Genomic DNA, 12613 nt, shown 5'->3' with positions numbered 1-12613 from the left:
TCATTTTTTGTTTTATTTTCACCCTTTTCATTGCAGCGTTCGTTCGTGTCAGATTCAATATGAATCTACGCTTGGAAACTTTTGTTTTTATCCTTTGAGTTGATTGTATTTGTTGCTAAAGTTGCTTCGATATATTAAGTAAATAAATAGATACTTACATAATATCCTTGATTTTATAATTAGGAGTGAAGGATTCTTATTTTGAGTTAATTTTTCCGATCATGAACTAAACTTCTGCTCGATGGATATTGAGCTAATCATGGTGCTTTTTCCATTTATAAGAGCTTTACCAGATCATGTATAAATATTTGTTGCTGTCTTATGGTGGTACCTCGGTGGAGCAGACAGCCTTCACAAGAGTGCGCCATGTCGTCCTGTCCTCGGCAACTGCCCAACTAAGACATTAATTATATTTTTTTGCATATTTAGCAATTTGACAACGCAAGGACAGATTAAGCCAGTTGCCCAGGACAGGAAAGCATGGTGTACTCTTGTATTGGTACGAATTTAATTTAATTTAATTGTTTGTAAACCTTCGGGTCAGGTGTGGCTCAAGGTGGTATTTTTGAAAAAAAATTGTTTGCTGTCCTAAATATATATAAAAAAAATATTTACAGAACATAATTACAGAACATAATATACACTCACGGGCAATGAAAAAGTTCCATTGAGAAAATCACCTATTTACTCCTAAACGGATAACACTAACTTAATGCTTCTACAATATTTAAGTACACTTAAAGGTACATCAGAATATTATCAACTAAAAACGTAAATATTTTGTTAAAATTTCATATTATTATTTTTAAAATAATGCCTCCATTTGGTGTTTGCATTTTGTAAGTGGAACTGTTTCTTTGCACGTGAGTGTATCACGATTATATGTCATAGCTATAACTTCATCAAGCATTGACATTAATTAACATGTACATAACAAACACCTGTCGACGTTCCCAAACACAATTAATTGTAGCAATATTAATTTACAGATTTGATGTTTGAAGATCAAAGGGTAAATAAGTCCCTTCAAAGATTGATTTCCTTTATATTACACCTACAACAGGTAGATTTGAAACTTGAAACGTTGCTATGACAACGGTACCCTTGTCATGGAGCAATGGTTCAAAACAAAACGGGTACTTAGGAGTAGCCCGATATTACGGCTAGGTGATTCTCTAAGATCAGTGCTAAGGTTTACACAGGAAAAAATAAACTATAGTGAGTTAGAAACATTTGTTTTATTACTGCTATGGTCTAAACCAAGGAATGAAAGTAAAAAAAATCAATAAATAAATAAGTAGTCTATTATTTTAACCAGGTACAAACTCGACAGCTGAATATTTAAAATAACTGTGTGAAGAAAAAACAAAATTTAAACAAAATGTTTCCGCCCGGGATCGAACCGGGGGCCTTCTGCGTGTTAGGCAGATGTGATAACCGCTACACCACGGAAACTTATACCAATTTAATGCAAAATAACACGTCAATTGAAGCGCTGATCTAGGTTATTTTATTTTTAATAGTGAAAGTAAATGGCGGATGCGCATATTTTTGTTTTGAATTACAAAATGTAGATTATACAGTGCGGTTACATGGTGCGTTTTCGCAGTCATTAATCTTTTTTTATATAGAGACTTAGGTACTTAATAATCATAAACGTCACTTTAGATTTATCTTATATCTAAAACTTCGATTCATATTAATTCATAATAAGGTATTAACATAACATGTACTTTACAAATTATTTCACCGGAACTATTTCATTGCACGCCTGTCGAGGATATTTTGAAGTTAAGGGTCTGCAATAGGGAATCGAGGGTTGGCATTGTCATAGAATTATGTAGTAAATGATGCTCTACAGCCTTGAAAAAAATCACACAGGTAGTTGAAGAGTCTAGCTAGGTGCTGAATCATTCGAATTTAAGTAAATGATTATGGATAACTGTAAATTAATTTCAGAATATCAAGAAAAACCAGTCAATCACACTCCCGTATTGTAACAACTGTGTCGTAATTATTAAGAATTTTCATATGATTTTTATCATATTATAAAGTTAAAGGCTTGGACTAGGCGCTAAATACCTTGTTTTTTAATAAACACACACTTATTTTGTGTAAATTAATCCCAAACTTGAGCAATTTTTTTCCCTCAAATCTTCATACAAATATCTATGGCGGCTTTCTGTGTTATAAAATCATAAACACAAGTGACGTTTGACTCAGTTGGCCGCTGGCCTCCAAAGAAGGGTCACGTCGGTTTAGGCAGCACTGACAGCTCGCGATCTTATCGTGTACAGATACAAAATCACTGCACATTGGTTGTCATTGCACTTTTTCAACTTTTATGACACCAACATAATTTGATTTGAAATTGAGGAAGCATAATTCTTCCAGTATATTCAATACATTAAATTAAATTAGATAGTGTGCAATATTCTCGTGATATTACAGTCTCGTAAAGGTCTGATGAGGAGCAGGAATATAGCGAATGGATCTAAGTGATGACAATACGCACGAACATTAGGTTAGGGATCAAAAATACAGTCTCTTGGTGCTGGTTGAGGTATGGTCTCGTGAGGATCTGATGAGGGCAGTAACACGGTGGTGGCTCAATTTTATTTCAAAGATGTTAATAGCTAAAAGCATCGAGTTTGGGCTATTAAGTATGTTTTTCAGAGAGAGAGAAAGAGATTTTGTTTTTCCTCTGGATGTGTTAGGTTTACTGGGTTTACTAAGTTCATTCTGTTAATGGCATCAAGTTGTTATGTGTTCATAAGTAATAATTATTTATTAACAAAATGCTGTTGATTCTCCACGAAAATGTAAAAATAAAAATAAAATAAATAAAAATAAATTCGTAACGTAAAATTGTCAATGACGGAATTTCTTCTATAGACAGTAGCCACAAAAAAAACAAACGATAGATGGCGTGATTTGAAGATAAAGATACATTTTTTCGACACATAGACAGCAACAACAAAAAAAATACAGATTTAAAGAAAAGAAACACATACTTATACAAAACAACAAAGAAAAAAAAAGGATACACATCAAAATAACTGGAAAAAATATAAGCCCCAATTTACTTGTGTGGGACAGGGAGTACCATAATATTTTTTTTGGGGTACTCCCCATCTATGCGAAATATAAGCTTGATATCTTTACCCGTTTCTGAGAAAAAGGGCGGTGACAGACAGTCTGTCAGACAGACGGACAACAAAGAGATCCTATAACGGTTGCTTTTTTTCTTTTGACGTTCGAAACCCTAAAATTAAGTAAAAATATTATGCTGCCAAAAAATGTACTTACAGGTATTGAAAAAGCGGTATATAAACAAATTATACCAGCAGAGGGTTCACCATTTAGCTGAATGTTACTTAGAAAACGGCCTTGAGTGGCGGTCAAGTTGGTCCCCGCCTGCGATACTTTCCATTAACATTGGGACTCGTTTTCATGTTTTTAGCGTACAGTCAGGTTTTTAGTTTTTTATAATTGTATTTTTTTATTTGTAACTTTTTAGTTGTTTTTATTTTATGAAATTTTACGTCGGTAGGTAGTTCATGATCATTTTTTATTTCAATAATTTTGGTGTTGTTATTTAAATACCTTCAATATGCATATTTTTGTAATGTGAAAATCAAGTCCTTTCATTTGATACCTTACACGGCAAAGTTGAATTATTATTTTTTCGATCATCACGTTATGTCCTCAAGAGGGCGCTATGTAGATTTTAATGGAACGTCACATAGCCTATAGCCATCGCGCCATCAATACGCTTCTAACAATACCTCATACATCAAAATCTATCAAGCCGTTTAGGCTACAAGAGGGAACAAAGAAACAGACAAACATACATATATACATACATACAATCAAAAAACATTACCCTCCTCCTTCGGCAGTCGGGTAAAAAGGAGTAAGACAGGGGGTCATTCTGAACTTTTGCTCTACGAGTTTTGGAAATTAACAAAAAAAAACCTTTTTCATAGAAACTTTGTTGGACATGTGACTTTTTACCATGGAAAACGAATATTTTTTTTCGCGAATTTGCAAATCTCGTAGAACAAAAGTTGTTCAGAATGACCCCTTGAGTCATCCCCTTTTGGCTTAGTATAGCCCATGGATGCACAGACCGCGGCCCGCGGGCCGCATGCGGCCCGCCGATCGAATACTGGTGGCCCGCCGACAGCAAAAATAATTGTCGTACATTCAAATAATATTTAATTCTAAAAAAATATGTTCGAAAAGTACTCAATCACAGGCAATTCAAACAGTTCCTTGATGACATCGAAAGCGAATATAGAGATTTATTGTATTATACAGAAATAAGGTGGCTAAGTCGTGAATTGACACTGGAACGATTTCTTAATTTCATAAGTAGAAGAAATTGGAATTTTTCTGGCAAAAAAGCAAAGGGATTCCAGGAACTTAAAAATCCTGATCAATGCAGTAAAAAATTGTCAAAATTCAAAACGACCAAGATTTACGCAACAACTTCAACGAAAGAAAATTACTGAGCTTACCGCTGCATTGATAAAAATACATACAAAGAGTTGCGTATAAACCCTGCTCTGAAATTTGTACCTATATATGTGAACATACCTTTTCAATACTAAATCTACAAAAAATCGAAACCGCCTTGCAAACGAATGTTTGGAAGCAGTTTTACATGTAAATTTCAGCCAAATAAATAAAAAAACGACTGTAAGCACTATTCACAATTTGAACATCATTATCAATTCTTTATTGTGTTTTAATTTTCTATACTTCTGGCGGCCCGCCATCAGTTCATAATTTGTCCGAGTGGCCCCTAGTCTTGATAAGTATGTGCATCCCTGGTATAGCCCTTTTGCGACACTATGTATTTACTTTGCTTTGTCGTCGGGGTTCAGTTGGCTGGAGGATGCCCGAAACTTATTATCTACACTTTAATACTTTTAGTTATCTTTCTACAAGTAAATACCACATTTGTTTGAGAAAGCTAATCGGGTTCCGAGTATAGAGTAAAGTGGCACCCCTATTAATTTCTACTCTTTCCTGGTGCCTACCAGTGTAAGTAAGAATTATACTTACTTACCCTAAAATCACCCAAAATGTACTTGAACATAATTGTCAATAAAGTTGGCGAGTAAAAGTTTATCGACCCACTGTGCAAACTTACATGTGTGCGTGTCACTGCGTGTGCTGTGTGAAGAGCATTGAAAACCCAAAATTGGCGCGGCACGTCACCCTGTACGGGCCCTTAAGATAACAAAATTAAATATAACAGTGAAGGTGACGATATATTGTCGAAATTATTAGAATAGATACTTACTATTAATAACAATCTTAACAAAATTGAATTGAGGAATTAAAATATCTAAGCAGTGATAAAGATGGTTGTAATTTTCATTAATATTTAATCTTCTAATTTTCCCCGAAACAACATTCCGTTTTAACACTTAAAATTATTACTTATCATTAAATAAAATTAATATCTTGTTTTACAACGGCTTAAAAGCAATAATTAGATTTGATTACTTATCTTAAAATTTATAAATGGGTAGTAAATAGTAATAAGATGCATTAATAAACATTACGGCCTTGCCTTGCCACAATTATTTACAAACATGAAACAATAAACAGTGCTTTTTTTTTTTTTTTGAAACCGTATCAGCTAACAACCTGAGCGGTACTAATGTTTACTAAACTGTACGAAAAAATTTAGTGACAATCAAAATTCTTTTACCTCAAAATTCTTTTTCCTTGTGATTAATGACCAATTCAGACGTGTGCATAGATATAGTTTAAGTATAATACCTTGTTTAATATATAGTAAAAATGTAACATTTCTTTTGCGCAATAAAGATTTTTGTTATTATTATTATTATTATTCAACTTCAGCTGAAGTACCAATCACCTCCATAACAGGGTTACGATGCCACTACAAGCTCTTGTCCTGATGTAAAACTACGGGCTGAAAGCAAAACGTACAAGTCTGGTATTACCATTTTTATAGCGGTGTGTCTGTGGATTATGCAGATTGTTCGTCGCGCTGCGACTGAAGAGACCGATGTGTGGCGATGGTGTAAGTAAAAATTTGGTTTTTCAAAATTAGTAGATGCCTTTTTTTACAAGGCTTCTGTTGTATCTATAAGTAGGTAGGTGTGATTGATATGTACGGAGCGGCTGCGTCCCTCTGACGGCGGAACCTCGACTGTGATACGAGTGATACAAGAGCTAAACTTTACCGGTTGTTTCTGTTATTAGCTTACATCAGTTACAGCCACGTTAACGAGTATCCGACTTCTGGGCAAAGGGCCACCAAGTTCGCATGTAGACGTCAGGATGTCATCAATGCACTAACCTGTCGACTTGTCGATTTAGTACATAGGTAGGTATATTTGGAATTAGTTACATCCGGTGTACTACTAATCAAAATATTGAAGTCCTACTTTTATGATGCCCAGAGGCCTTTTGCAATCTTCTTTAAACATTTTAGAAATTTCACGATGCCTATGAATATTTCCTTTCTCACCTTGGACCAAGCTCCCTCGCTCTAAACTGGAGTGGTGCGCTAATCTATGCAAAACCGGTTTAAGATTGACTTGTTTGTACGTAGAACACTCTGTTAGAGTAAGCGACGCCTAGATACCCAACAAAATGAACCCTCTTCTGTATTCCACTAAGCGAAGATTACATTAGCGTTTAAAAATGCAATGTAGTAATGTTTTATTTAGATGCAAATTTTGAAGTGGTTTTTTTTTGCTTATATTGTCGATTCAACTGCTAACTGTTGATACAGTATAATGTATGGAGAAGCATTCATATCATCAATCATTCGTATCTAATTCTATATTCGTGCCACATATTGCAATAATGTTTTCCCCTAGTACCTACCTATAACAACAAAAATAAAACAATGAAACCCTTGAATAAGATTTTGTAGTAAAAATTTATATTGCTCAGTGTATCTCTTGCAGTGCTGTTGTAAGATCTGCAGTGTTATGATGAGCCAGCTATTATTGTTGCAATTCTATAGGACCTAGTTCAAAAGTATTTTAATTATATTCATAGACCTACTAACTATGCATTTAAATGCAACAGTTTAGGAGCACCTACTAACAAAATTTGACAAATTACTCAATTTCACTGGATCGAAAATAGAGGGAATTCTATAGTATTTATATGTTTCTTGGTGGTAATTATTACCACTGCGAATTTGGTTCTATTCTTGACTTTGGAAACATTACCGTAAATAATTATTTCTATATAAATAATACTTTCTATATAAATGTGACTCCTATATAGGTAAACATTACATTTATTACCTAAAATACTTATACAATATTTTATTTGTTTCATTCGCAAATAAATCACCAATTAGGGTACTAGACTAAGCTATATATAAGAGTTAATAGTGTTAATACTTAGTTTCAAAATCACTTTTTAACGTGGACATTCATATAAAAATCCTTTGTTTTCCGCCACAAAGGAGCAAGAGTGTGTCTAATAGAGACAATAAAGTGTAATTCATATTCAGTTTGCATTACAGCGGCTACAGTCAGCGGCCAGCGCGGGAAGCAATAATCATAAACTAGAGCTATGAACAATATGAACATACATTTGTGAGAAATGTACACACTTTTGTAGGACAACACTATTTGGTGCGTCCGCTGAACTATATTACCATTAATACTATGACACCATGTAGTAGTAATTATCTGCTTCTGGAACATAATAAGTATTATTATTAGCTAGGAATGTACTTAATTTAATTACTGCTGAAATTAAATGACGGCGCACGGAAATTTTTCAAAAGTCGTTAGTATAGCTAAATAATGTTATTTGGAATAAACTCCGAGTCACACTCATTCGGCGTATACTGATATTTATATTTAGTATCTATCTATGTATTTGCGTAGATATATCTGCGTAGATATAGCTGTCCGACAACCATAACACAGGTTCTGCCTAGCTTGGGGTCGGATGGCCGTGTGTTAGATGTCCCCACATACCTATTTATTATATTTATTTATTTACTACACAACTTTTGTTACATCCTGTAGTTGTTATATTGTTTTACAGAAATCGGTAGCCGCCGATGCCGTTGCCAGGACAGAGAAATAGTAAGCATAAAATAGAAACCTGATAACTCTTTACCCGGGTACACCCGGATGAAAATGATAGAAGCTTTATCACATAATCCGGATATAATACCGTCCACACGATGACACCGCTCGTACTAAAACCGGATACTTTATGATAAGGGTGGACACCTTGAGCAATATTTATTACTTGGATCTCTTATTTTGATAGGTGTTTTGCGGTAAATAATGGCGGTTACTTTAATAATTATAAAGTATATTAATTTAATCCGGTGGGCTGTGAAATAAAATTGTATGGTATTTTTATATCTCACAGAGATGGCTGAAGGTAATAAATCCATATAAGGACCGCTCTAAATGGTGTCCATACTTCGAGCAACGTTTAATCTTGTGATTTTTACTTGTTTAAATAAGATTAGATATATTAAAATCACATAGAATTATTATAAATTATCTTATACTGAAACACCTAAGTATTATAAAGATAACAGTTAGTTAGTTACACACACTCACGCCTTGTACTAATGTACTCCCTTGCGGGGTAGGCAGAGGTGCATTGCTGCACCCACTTTTCGCCAGAGTGTTATGTTAGTCCCAATGTAACAGGGGAACAAATATCTGTGTTTTAAACAAATATCTGCCCCAGCCGGGAATCGAGCCCGGGACCATCGGCTCAGTAGTCAGGGTCACTAACTACTACGCCATTCGGTCGTCAACAGATAACGTATTCTTTATTGCACACTATTAGATACATTTTCACAGACAAAGCACAGAAAATAAATACCTAGTAGGTACAATCGGTGGCCTTATTACTAAAAAGTCATCTCTTAAAGACAACCACATATATAACGTGCGATGTAAAACTCAGTCCGAATCTAACTTATGGAGCTCAATTAATTAACATTTTACTCCATCATAATGACATTTAATGTCAAATCCATTAACTTTATGGCGTATTTAGGAACAGTAGGTAAGTAGTAGGGCCATGTCATTACGCTAATTTCAGGCTAATGGTTCATTACAGGCTGAATTTACAGACCGTGTTAGTTGTCCGTCGCTTTCCCATAATTTATGTAGTCCGCCTAACACTGTTTCATTTTATAGCACTGTTGTAGTTACATTATTATGAGCTGTATTTCTATACCTATATATGCTTAGTTATTTAGTCTATGGTTATGGTCTTATTATGGATTAAGTATATACAACAAGGATATTCGACACACATAATATTTTTTTACGAGATGCCGCTGCTGTCTATTGAGAAGAATAAGAAGAAGAGTTTATGTTTTATTCAAACTGGGTAGGTACTTTAAATAATGTTTGTAACCTTAAACCGCAAAATATATCAATGCATTATTATAGCATAACTTTTGTTTTATCAAATCAATCCATCGAAATCAGTTACAAACAACGTAATCAGTGCTATAATAGTAGTAGTGGGGCCTACGTAAAAAAACTACACACATATTCATGAAGAAAAATACCCCCCTTTAACAACGGCGGTGTTAACAAAAAACCCTGCACAAACCCCCGTACGGAGCCATCAACAGAAATCTATTAACAATTACGATCCACATATCACTCGGAACACGGGAAGCGAAAGCTAATTTAAGTGGCCATATATTGCGATGAACATCCTCTCGATTCTCGAGTACTATCGAGTAAATGTTCGATTCGATTCTACGACTCGATTCCGATGCCACTACTAGAGTTATACATGCGTGAGGGCAGTGCCTGAGCGGAGTCCCGAGTTTTCGATTAATTGATCTGATTTTGATTTTAAGGTTCGATGATTCCATGAAATAAAATTAAGTATTTATCACCATTTGCCCGTTATTGCAATCAAAAAACCACGTTTTAAAATTTTATAATCCTTCTATACTTATACTTACCTACATATATCTATCTAGCTTTCTGGAATTTATCCTCTGTATACGATAAACAAAACGTTTTTTTTTTCGAAACAAAGAAGGATTCAGAGGGAGAGTAAATTAAGCTAAAACAGTTTAATTATCCTTAAGTTGGGATTACGGTAATGCGGGCAGGTAATTGAGAATAGCGACCGTAATGGCGGTTTGATGGCGGTCAGATCTGAGGGGAAACTTAAACGGAACTTACCTCATTCTGGTCAATCATTGAATACTATCCCGGAAATAAGTATCTATATCTTAACATTTAAAAAATCTAAGATTAAAATGTATTAATGCTAGGTACTTACCCCTCAATAAATTAGTTATATTAGGTACTCTTATGTTGTCGAAAGATGCATTTAAAACTAAAAATAACAAGCTCATGTCAATTCATAGAACAAGGTTTGGCACAAACATTGAAATCGCGTCCTATCACGATACTTTCATGCTTCTTGTAATCACCCAACAACATTGACCCCCGAACCGTCTACATGTTACAACTGCCAGAGCTCAAACTATACCGGTTTACTTAAAACCAATCGAACGTGCCCGATTCTTTGTTTCCCGAGCGCATCGCAGAGTGTAACATTCAGTAAATTCAAGCAATTTTCCAACTTTTAAAATTCCAATCGTGAATAGGTCTTTTAGCTGCGCCATTACGATTCCGATTAGGTTCTTAAATGGCTGGAATACGGTGCAGTAGTTATCTAATATTCCGTAAGAGGACCTTTGTACACATTGCTACCTCTGGTTCGACTGGGCTTTACATGAATTTTCGATGGAAACCGCTTGTTGAGTCTAAAGGGCAATTATACAGACAGGTCACCGAATTACTCGGGTAAATGCATGTTTATATTGTATAGAACCATTGGCTCAAGGTTCGTTGTTTTGTTTTCATTTAGATTTAAGTTTAAAAGTGATGAGTGTGATGCTTCTAAAAAAAATATCACCTAAACAACATTTTTTATTAAAATAAATAAATAAAAATAAACTGGTCAAACTGACTTTCCCAAAGAAATTTATTCCAGCAAATTCATTATATTTCCTTATATCTCGATCTCATGTACAAAATTCTTCACTTATCTCCAGTCTCTCCCATAATATAAAAAATGTCGACACGTCTATAATTCTAATCCTAAACCTAACTAATATTATAAATGCGAAAGTAACTGTGTCTGTCTGTCTGTTACTTTTTCACGCCAGAACTACTGAACGGATTTGATTGGTGTACATAAATATGGAATAGAATAGAATAGAATATCACTTTATTGGACGTAAAATTTTACAATTATTTGTCCATTGTCATAATATTACTCTACCACCATTTCACAAAGGCCCTAGCTGTCATATAAGGAGTAAAGAAATGGCGAAAGAAACTCCTCGAGCATCTTTTCAACTTTTTGCTTATATCAAGTACAATTTTACTATAGTTCTTTCTTAGACCGTAAAGTCTAGACCCTTAGAAAGAACATATGCTACTTTTTATCACGGAATTCCCACGGGAAAACTTTTTAATCAGATCAGTTATTTATTTTATAATACCTACAGTAATTCACACCAAAGTATTACCTACCCAAATCACTCAACCTCATGACCTAATTCCCCGTACGTTCCCCGACACGGCACAGAGCACTACTAATATATCTTGCAGGTACACGTAGATAAGTAAATCAGGTAAAACGCTGGCAAAACAACTTCAATTTACATAATTAATCTGGCTTTAGCGTCGCGGTGACACAGACGTAAGCGGATTACGCGTTGAACCAAATTGAATGTGGCCATTGCTCGTGTGTCTAGCTACAGCGTAGTATGTTATAACGTTATGAGTACTTGCAACATATTTAAAATTTAAAAAAATTAATCCCATTTTGAAACTTTCTCCCGTGCCCTCATTAAGGGTTAACATTGGTTGCGATAAACAAGGTTAAGCCTTAATAAGACAACGGGCGTAAAGATATAATTTTTTTTATGAAATTCTATTGAGGAGGAAAATTATTTTGAAGTTGCATGCCCTTTTCAGGTTTAAAACCCCCGAGCACGGAAACAGCCTCCTTGAGTGATGTATTTATTAACTGTTGAAGTAATCGTATCCACCACACCTACACATAACCATCCTTATGATAACTTGGTCTGTCTAATCCTTTAACCATGACGGCAACACCGTCCGGCTAAAAATAAACATTACCTGTCATGTTTCCAAAATTTCGGACCCAATTTTAACTAAACTGAGCAATCAACTAAGTAATCAAGAATATTCTACACCCGAACTAACCATCCGATGGGTCTGATCAACCAAAACATTGCCAAACAAAACAGACCCTTATCTCTTTGACTAAAGCCTCTATACGGAATTACAAGCCTTGGCAGTTCCGACGTTCTGGTTTGTCTATTGACTTTAGCTGGACCTCCTCGGAGGTAGGCTCTAGGCGTCAGTAAGCCGATTATCCAGCTCAGTGTTCGCGCCTTCGGCCTTCCAATTTGCCAAGCAAATCTGCGAGTACCTCCATCGCCAGCCTACAATAGGCTTCGAAGGTGTGGAGGCTTAGAACCGGGAAATTGCTGCCGATGTTGATGAGGTTACGGGAATTGCTAACACGGTGTTTGTGATGCAATATG

General features: G+C 35.0%; 1 non-coding gene across 1 annotated transcript; it reads right to left on the bottom strand.

Annotated features, from left to right (window-relative positions):
* Positions 1-1382: 1382 nt before the first annotated feature.
* Positions 1383-1455, bottom strand: Trnav-aac. Its single transcript has one exon. It is a non-coding gene; the product is annotated as a tRNA-Val (tRNA).
* Between the last annotated feature and the right edge of the window lie 11158 nt (positions 1456-12613).

This window comes from Plutella xylostella, chromosome 5, assembly GCF_932276165.1.
Source record: "Plutella xylostella chromosome 5, ilPluXylo3.1, whole genome shotgun sequence".
Classification (NCBI taxonomy): Eukaryota; Metazoa; Arthropoda; class Insecta; order Lepidoptera; family Plutellidae; genus Plutella; species Plutella xylostella.
This window is presented reverse-complemented; position numbering and strand designations above follow the sequence as displayed.